Source organism: Tamandua tetradactyla, chromosome 2 (genome assembly GCF_023851605.1).
Source record: "Tamandua tetradactyla isolate mTamTet1 chromosome 2, mTamTet1.pri, whole genome shotgun sequence".
NCBI lineage: Eukaryota > Metazoa > Chordata > Mammalia > Pilosa > Myrmecophagidae > Tamandua > Tamandua tetradactyla.
Genome location: NC_135328.1, coordinates 154,333,981 through 154,343,820, shown reverse-complemented (window position 1 = coordinate 154,343,820; position 9,840 = coordinate 154,333,981). Strand labels below are relative to the sequence as shown.

General features: G+C 38.0%; 1 long non-coding RNA gene across 1 annotated transcript; it reads left to right on the top strand.

Moving 5' to 3' along the window:
• The first annotated feature begins 1,942 nt into the window (after positions 1 to 1,942).
• LOC143662773 (uncharacterized) lies at positions 1,943 to 7,953 on the top strand. The gene is made up of 3 exons (XR_013165574.1): positions 1,943 to 2,151; positions 3,850 to 3,938; positions 7,627 to 7,953. It is a non-coding gene; the product is annotated as an uncharacterized LOC143662773 (long non-coding RNA).
• The last annotated feature ends 1,887 nt before the right edge of the window (positions 7,954 to 9,840 follow it).

Here is a 9,840-nt window from a genome sequence, read left to right as displayed (position 1 = left end):
TTTGTTGTGGATTTTTCAAGATTTTCATCTGCAAATAGGGAAAGTTTCACTCATTTAGTTTCACTAAATAAGTCTGGACTGACATAGAACTCTAAATTCTCAGTTACTGGCATACAAATATCAGATGTGAATCAAATGTTAGTGAAAGAGACTATATTCATACTCAATTTCTTTCTGCCAGTAATTCTACATAATACCCAGTTTTATGATATACTTTGTAGGTGATTTCACTTATACAGTTCAAGATTATATATTTAATTACCTGCAGCTTCATTTGCAATGATTAATGGGTTCAGTCCTGCTAAGGAGGCAACTGGCAATGCTTATTCCCCAGGAGACTGATGTGGGTTCTTGGGATGGCCAAACAACCTATTTTTCACATATTCTAATCAAAGATGCAAAACATACTTTTAAACTAAATATTTTCAATAGGCCAAAGCCTCAGGTCAATTAAGTCATATTTCATTGAAGGTCTAAGAACCAGATGATCTTTAAGATTCCTTGAAGCTGTAACATGATATCATTCTATTTCAGTCATGAAAATAGTCCTGCTTCCTTTGTGTGTAAAAGTGCATCCCAATAGGGGGTACAGTGCTTTTTTATTTTTTGCAAGCACCGTAGTAATGCATAGCTATTTAATTATTTAATATTTATAGTTAAACTGACTCATCTGAAGGGAGAAAGACTAATTTGAATGCCAATGAAAACAGAGAATGAGGAATAGATGTTGGAAGAAGGAAGGGTTACAAGAGTTATTTTTTAATTAATGAAGATAGTAACACAGGCACCTCACTTTTCTATATATAAAAATCCACCAGTATTACTACTCAGTGTTTCTATAGTGCTTAACAATTTGCAAGGGTTCCCACATATATGATGTCATTACCTCAGGAGTATTTTTACTATATGACTTTTATTTCAGTGCTAAGTATAAAAGATTCCAAACAGGGAGTCAAGAGACCCTTTTGCTCTTATCCCCTGGTTTTAAGACAGGCCCTGTTAAAACCTTGGCAAGTCTCTACCACTCTGTGCCTCCAAAAACAAATATCCCATTCCCTGCTTCCCATGGGGGCAAGAGAATAATAAAGCATGAGTAATTACTTGGTCCTCTTTGGATGAGAAGGATTGTGGCCAGGGTTGTGGCTTCAATACATTAGATCCTGTACACTTTACACTGGGCTTGGCAGAAGCCTGAGATTTTTTTTTTAATTGAAAGAGAATATTATTTTTCCCTATCACCATTTAAAAGTAACTAAAACTATTTCCCACTAACTTCATTACTGGGTTAAAAATAATCAGCAAATGTTTGATGCTGATAGTAGGTTCTTCCCAAATTAATAACCTGTGACACAATGCTGCAAACAGAGAGACAGAATGTCCAGGATGCTCCAGCAGTGAAGAATCAGGACAATTGCATGACCCTTTGCTCCTATTTGACAAATGAGCAAACTGAACACCAGGCATGAAATGACTGCCCGAGCTTGTGGCAGAGGCAGGGCTAGTTCTTCCCACTTTCCTGTGCTTTTTAGATGGGACACACGCTCCCTGGTAGCCAGGGAGGGGTGAAACAGAAGTCATGCAGAGCCATACGCTACACATGCCACATCTTCCTGGAGCATCACATTTATTTGAATTGTTTAATGATATAATGTGTTATCACAGCAAAGCACACAGAGATCTATCATGGAGTAGTATGGAAATCTCTCATGAATTTTAAAATGAAATCATGGTTCTACAAAGAAATTTTGGGAATGTGTTGGGTCACTGGATGCTCTACCTCCAGGTCCCAGGTTGGGGAAGTATCTGTGAATGTAACTTATTTGGAAAAAAGGTCTTTGTGAATGTAATCAAGTTGAGATGAGGTCATAATGAATTAAGGTGGACCCTAAACCCAGTGATTGGTGTCCTTATAAGGAAAGGGCGATTTGAGGACACATGGACACAGAGAGAAGAGGGTCATGTGAAGATGGGGAAGGGAGCAGGAGGCAGGGTCAGAAATTGGAGATGCAGTTACAAATAGCCAAGGAAAGCCAAGGGCTGCTGGTCACCAACTGAAGCTATGAGGAGGCAAGGAAGGATTCTTCCCTAGAGCCTTCTAGGGGAGCCTGTCCCTGCTAACATTGCCATTTCAGTCTTCTAGTCTCCAGAACTGTGAGAAAACAAATTTCTGTTGTTTAAGACACCCAGTTTGTGGTAAACTGTTATGGCAGCCATAGGGAACATAAGCAACTTAAGAATTTAAAGTAAATACATAGTTTTTATTACTTTGGTTCAAAAATAATTTAGAAATGTAGGGCAAAGGAAGTTTTGTCATCCTTTCCCTAAAATTTCCCTTGAGCAGACAGTTGCTGCTTCTTTCTATTGCCAAAGCCGAGACCAGTCAGGCAAATGGACACTCATAGGGGCCAAGGACATGCTCCAACATATTTAATTTGAAGATTTGGCTGCTCCTGAGCCCCTAGATATGCCGCAGAAAGTGTTTTCTTTTCCATCCCCACATAGAGTTCTTGAGGGATACAGGGGCTCCTCTAACAGGGGGGTGAAATAAGAAGGCAACAGAATTTAGCTCACTCTGTGAAGAAATTTTTAAGGAAAAATGAGACCTTCAGTGCAAGAGAGTAAAAACGCAAAAAGACACCTTGTGTTTTTTAAGTATCTTAGACAATGCTACACGTCCATCATCAGTCAGTGTGGAAGTCCAAGACTTCTTTAATATATTCATGACAGATTTGTTTATTAAACAAACATCACAAGGCTATGACGAACACAGTGGAAGAAACTGGATATAAGGAGGGAAAACATGTATATGAGGTGGAGGGAAAAGACAGGTTGAAAAAAGGAAGAGATGAAAGACCAGGCTAAGTATTCACTGTTGTTAGAAAACTGGGATAAAGAACTTCCATTATACATGATACCAGTTTTACTTCATGGCAGTCAAGAGCTTCTCAGGGTATCTCCAAGGGCAGATACGGATCATAACACTTAGAATAGCACTTCTCTATATTTTCATAATATCTATATCATCTTTACCTGGAAAAGTCTCCCTCTACCCTCACATGGAAACACATGCTAAAGAGTTTTAGCTTCATCATGGAGACAATGGGGAATCAATGCGAGTTTGCAATCTTAAGGTCACATCACAAACCCCCTTTCTGGAGCAGCCTTCCCCAGCTATCCCCATATCCCACCCCTCATCTCCACAGGTATTTGCTCAGATTCCATTCTCAGTGAGGACTCCTATATCCAAATTCTTTAAAAATGCCCCCTATTACTGGCATTTGTCTTTTCCCTTTCCCTTCTTAATTTTAATCTTTAGAAAAAATAGGATGCATAGTACATAAAAAGATGGAATAAATTAATAAAAATGCATCACTAATCAAAACAAATGTAAATGAACCAAGCTCTTAAACTGATAGGCAAAGATTATCACACTAGGTTTTTTTAATCTAGCAATATGCTATTTATAAGAACTGTATCTAATCATAATTACAAGCATTTACATGGGACTCACTATATGCCAACCATTGTTGTGAATGCAATGAATACATATGTATACATATATATAAATTTGTATTTATATATATTTATATATATGAATTAAATTAATCCTTCCAGCAAAATTAATGGAATAAGCACTATTTCCATGTTTTTGTTTTCCCATTGCTAAAACAAATATCATAGACTGGATTGGCTTCAGAAGAGGAATTTACTGGTTCATGATTTCAAAGATGAGGAAGCTTGCTTTCCTCCCAGGGTCAATATCTTCTGGTGGCCATCAATCCTTTGTGTTCCTTGACTGTTCTATCACATGACAATGCACATGGCTGCATCATCTTCTTTATCTTCCAGGTTCCATTGACTTCCAGCTTCTAGCTGCTCACCATGGCTTCATTTTTGTGGCCTTCTCTATAAGACCTCCAGATGACACCTTAACTGAGGTAACTTTACCATAAGGGCATATTTACAATTACAGGAATGGCTTAAGATTAAGATCATTTTTTTCTGGGGGTACATAACTCCAAGCTACCAAATGGCGAGAAAACGTAGTCAAAAAGAAGTTATATGATTTTCCCTAGATCACACAGTAGTAGTAGCAAAGTGGTAGTCTGAACCCAGGCAAGCTGCTCCTAGAGTCTGTATTTATTTTTGTCCAAGAATAGAAATGTAAAAAAATTATGTTTTAATGGTGTTTTTCATTTTTGTTTTCCATGTTGATTTTTTATACAATTTTATTGAGATATATTACTATACCATATAATCATCCAAAGTATATAATCAATGGTTCATAGTATCATGTAGTTGTGCATTCATCACCACAATCATTTTTTAAACATTTTCATTACTCCATAAAAATAAGAATAAAAATAAAAAAGAACACCCCAAACATCCTATACTCCTTAACACCCCCCCATTATTTATTTATTTATTATCCTTATTTGCTTACTCATCTGTCCATACACTGGATAAAGGGAGTGACAGTCAAAAAGTTTTCACAGTCACGCAGTCACATGTTAAAACCTATACAAGTTATAAAACCGTCTTCAAGAATCAAGGCTATTGAATTATAGTTCAACAGTTTTAGGTATTTCCCTCTAGCTACTTCAATACACCCAAACCTGGAGGGGGATGTCAATATATTGCATAACGATAACCTCCAGAATGACCTCACAGCTCTATTTGAAATCTCTCAGCTACTGAAATTTTATTTTGTTTCATTTCTCTTCCCTCTTTTGGCCAAGAAGCCTTTCTCACTCCCATGATGCCAGGGCCAGGTTCATCCCCAGGAATTATGTCCCACGTAGTGGGGAGGGCAGTGGGTTTACCTGCCAAGTTGGGTTAGAGAGACAACATCTGAACAACAAGACATTCTCTGAGGGTGACTCTTAGGCATAATTATAAGTAGGCTTAGCTTCTCCTTTGCAGGAATAATTTTCATAAGGGCAAGTCCCAAGATTGAGGGAATGGCCTATTAAATTGGTAGTCCCCAATGGTTGGAGAATATCAGGACTTCTGCAGATGGGGAAATTTAATATTTCTCCCAGTCCCTCTAGGAGACTTTGCAAATACATTTTTTTTTCTGTCCAGATTACTCTGGGATATATTGGAGTATAACCTGTACAGACCAACACGATCTCACTCCCTATACAAGATTCCATGTAATTATGGTGTTCAAAGAAACTGACCACACAAGTTAAATTAGATAGTGTGCTACAGAAAAATATAAATATTGAACCTAATACACATCTCTTCCTTTAGTCTCACATAGAAGTTGAACTTCTAAAACAACAGTCAGTATATCTTTTATGCTTTAGGCTGATTTACCTTAGTCCTAACCAGATCAATTTCACTTAGAGTCTGTACTCTTAACCACTGTACTACACTACCTCTTATATAATGACCCAGAAAATATCAAAGCAAAAGCCTGGAAAAAGATACACCAAGTAAATATTAACCAAAAGAAAATTGCCATAATGAAATTTATATTAGACTTTAAGGTAAAAACACATCATCAATGATAATGAGAACCTTTGTACACTGATAAAAGGTATAGTTCACTAGAAGATTTAATAGTTCTAAACGTGTATGCCCTTCACAACTAGCTTGAAAATACATAGAGGAAAAATTGACAGAAGAGATTTATAAATACACTATCATAATGGAATATTTTATCATAACTTTCAGTAATTGATATATGAAGTAGACAAAAATCAGTAAGGATATAGATTATTTGCATAAACTCATTCTGATGGAGACATATGGAACATAGCACTTTACAGCTCAAGGGTGTATCTTGTTTTCCATATATATAAGGAACATTTACAAAAACCAATCACATACGAGACCATGAAGCATCACTGAACAAATTTCAAAGAATTGTTATTCTCCAAACCATAGTTCCTGACCACAATACAGTTAACTTAGAAATCAATAATAATATATAGCTAAAAATAGTGGATTGATCAGTGGATCGATAACTCAGATGAAGGGTATTTAATTTTCCTGGCTGCTAAAACAAATACAATAGATTAGCTCGATAGCAGGAATTTATTGGTTTATGGTTTCAGAGTTTAGTAAGCTTGCTTTCTCCAGGGGTCAATATCTTCTGGAAGACTAGCAATCTTTGGGAGTCTTGGCTTTTCCATTACATGGTGTGCTGGTTTGAATCTATTATGTACCCAAGAAAAGCCATGTTTTAATTCTGATCCAATCTTATGGGAGCAGCCACTTATTTTAATCCTGATTCAATACCCTAGTGTGGAAAACTTTTGATTAGATTTCTCCAGGGAGAAGTGACACGCCCAATTGCAGGTGTGACCTTTTGATTAGATGGAGATGTAACTCACCCATTCCAGGTGGGTCTTTATTAGTTTACTGGAATCCTTTAAAAGAGGAAACATTTTGGAGAGAGCTTAAAACAGAGACAGGGATTTTAGAGATGCTTGGAGCCCATCAGACATCGCCATGTGACTTCCCATGAGATGTTAAGCAAGCCAGAACCTGGAGAGAGCCAAGAAAAGCCAAGAGATGAAAACCAGCCCTGAGAAGCCAAGTGAGTAGCCCCCACAGGAACAGAGGCTGAAAGCAATGGAGCCCAGAAACAAGAGATCAGCCAATACCAGCCACATGACCTCCCAGCTGATAGAGGTGTTCCAGACCCAACAGTTTTTCTTGAACTAAGTTACCTTTTCCTGGATGCCTTAATTTGGACATTTTCATTGGCTTAGAACTGTAAACTTGCAACTTCTTAAATACCTTTTAAAAAGCCATTCCATTTCTGGTATATTGCATTCTGGCAGTTTAACAATCTAATAGACAAGGCAATGCACACGGCAGTATCTTTCTCTTCTGGGTTCCATTGAATTCTAGCTGATGGCTGCTCCCTGTAGCTTCCTCTCTCTCTGTAAGACCTGCAACAGTATGATTAAGACTCATCCTGAATCAGCTGGGCCACACTTTAACTAAAGTTACCTCTTCAAAAGGTCCTATTTATAATAGGTTCACACCTATAGGAATAGATTGAGATTAAAAGCATGTTTTTCTGGGGTAGAGAACTCCAAGCCACAACAAAGGTGTGTTAACCTTTGTCAATTACTGACAGTTATGATAAAATATTCCACTATGATAGTGTATTTAACCTGTGTTAACCTGTGCAAGGTTAAACCAAAGAAGTAGCACTAGGGATAGAAAAAAAGAGGGTGGCTTCTATAGAAGTTTCTGATGTAGATGCAATAGGACTAAGGACAATGGGAAAGAAAGTAGGGGAGAAATGGGGTGTTGGCACAGAAAAAGCTGAGGGTCATGCCAAAGTTTATAGCTCAGGGAACCAGGTGTTGGCTGATGCCATTAATCAAGGGACGGGGAGATCAGAAAGAGAAGAAAGTTTGAGGAAATAAGATAAAGCAGTGTCAGCTACTACAGAGAGGTGAACTGCTAGAGTGGTGGGGCAGAATCCAGACTGGTATAATTTGAGGAATGAATGAGAGGCAAGGGATGAGAAAGTAAGCATGGGTCACTCTTTTAATGAGAAAAGATCCAGAGATTCATGGGAGCAAACCAGGGGAGGATACCAAGGACGGAAGGGTTTACTGCCTTTTTGTGTTCTTGCTTATTGTTTTGAATGGGAAGCGTTGAATTTATGTACAATGAAAGGACAGTGACAAACAAAATGAGATACCTGATGAAGCAAGTTCCAAGAGGAGTTTAAGAAGGAAGATCACAGTGGAGTGGTTGCTCCTGGAAAAGAGGAAGAAATCTTTTTCCTCCCATATGAGAGGTTGGAGACATGCATGGGAGAGGGCATTACCAGTTTACATTTTGGTTGCAGTTTTAGAAGAGAGAGATGTTGAAGGAAGTTGTGTTAAATGGTCTCTAATTTCAGTGCTAAGGGCTATAAGTTCAAGTACTGTTGGGATTCCCCTTAGGATACAAATAGTTAAAGCAAGGATGGGTCCCCACCCCAGCCCTGCCAGCCGCGTGGCCACCCTGCTCTCTCCTGTTCCCTCCTTTTGTATTTGGAAACAATGTGTTATAATAAATCTGAGATGAATGTTTTCCTTATGGAGAAAAAAAAAAGCAAGGGTGGGATGAAAATAAAGTGAGTCAAAAGCAAAACAACTAGCTCTCTGGTGTTTCCAGTGAATCTCCTCCAACTTCTTCCTGCCGTCATTATTGCTTGCCACCTGCTCACTGCCCACCCTGCCCTTTAACCTTTGGGTGGCTGTAGGGTTAGAGAGGTGCAGCTTAGCCCACTCTTCTGTCCTCTACTATAATGATGCTCTGTTGCCAACCTCTCCCCCTTCAAAGAATCTTTGCCATTGCTAAATCCCAGCTACTGGGGTCATACGCAACACCAGTGACAGCAACCCCAAGTCCCACAAAGAAAAGAAAAGCATAAGTGTGAGATGGGGTGTAGTGGGCAGAAGGATGGCTGGAGCATTGTGTCTTTGGGAATACACATCCCTCCTTCTGGACCCCACTGATTGGCCCTTCATTTAACCTACTACACTGTTGAATGGATTGTAGTGAAGTGGGGCTATGAAATTCTCAATTTAATGAATGCAGGCATTTGAAAACGGTATTGTGTCAGCGGCAAGTATAGGACATAGCTAAAATGAAATACGTACCAATTAGGTTTCTTCTTTTGTAGTAACAAGATATTAGGAACAAGCACAATACATTGGAGGACAATGAAACCACAGTGTGCAAAAGAAGACCCTAAAATTGTTATCATTATGATTGTAATTGTTAGTCAATCTCTTAATGCAAGAACACAATGGAGCCAAATTATGTTACCTTAAAGTAGTGATCTGATTCTTTTCCCATTTCTTTGTTTCACTGACTCTTTTCCCATACCCTTGTTCTCAGTCCCCTCCCCTCCACTTCTCTCCCCGTAAACTCCCTCAGCTTGCCAGCTGATCCCTCTGCCCCTGCCAAATGCACATCTTCCCCCTCCATGCCCTCAGTGAATTTGCCTTTGTTAGGACTTGCTCACAGACAATTTTAATAATTTTCTCTTATTAAAATTTAATATATGTACACTGTGCACATTTTAGAAAATATATTCATCGTAGAAAAGCAAAAGGAAGAAAATAACAATCATCTGTAATCCTCACCACCCAGAGATATCCACAGTAGGTTAACATTTCCACATTACATAATTCTCGTTTCTTATGTGTACTTTATGTGTGTGTGTCTCTGTGTGTGTGTGTGTGTGTGTGTGTGTAAAACTTTATCATCCTAACAGCCCAGAAATCTTGGAGAGGGATTTAAGGGGCTTGTGATATTTTTATCCAGCATTCAACAGATGGGTAGGTCTCTTGACAACTTCTCAGTTACACATACACGCACACAGTTTTTTTTTTTTTTACACAGAATAAGATTATATTACTCATAATTTGCAAAAGATTACAATTTGCTGGTTAGTCTTACTTCGTTTATGGACATGTATCTTGTGATCCCAGTCTTTATGGGTAGTCCTCAACTTACGTGGTAATGAGGAATATAAAATGAGCCGAAACTGGGCAAAGCGATCTTAATAATCAATGGGAAGAATTATAATTGTCTCATGACTATTAAAAAGCTTTGTCAAGACATAAAAAACTCTATTACTGTTATTATAAATATATAGGGACATGAAAAACTAGTAAAATAATATTTATTTGGATTAATTTAAATTGTTATTTATCGAGTACACTAATTTAAAACACTAGAAATGGTGGCAAAGTATTGGATTTCTTTGTAACAAAAATAAAAACTCATGAAGAGTAATTTGAACAGTGGCTGCCTTCCTTTAATATACCTTACCACTCAGAGCAAGCATCTTTTCTGTGCTTTGATGAA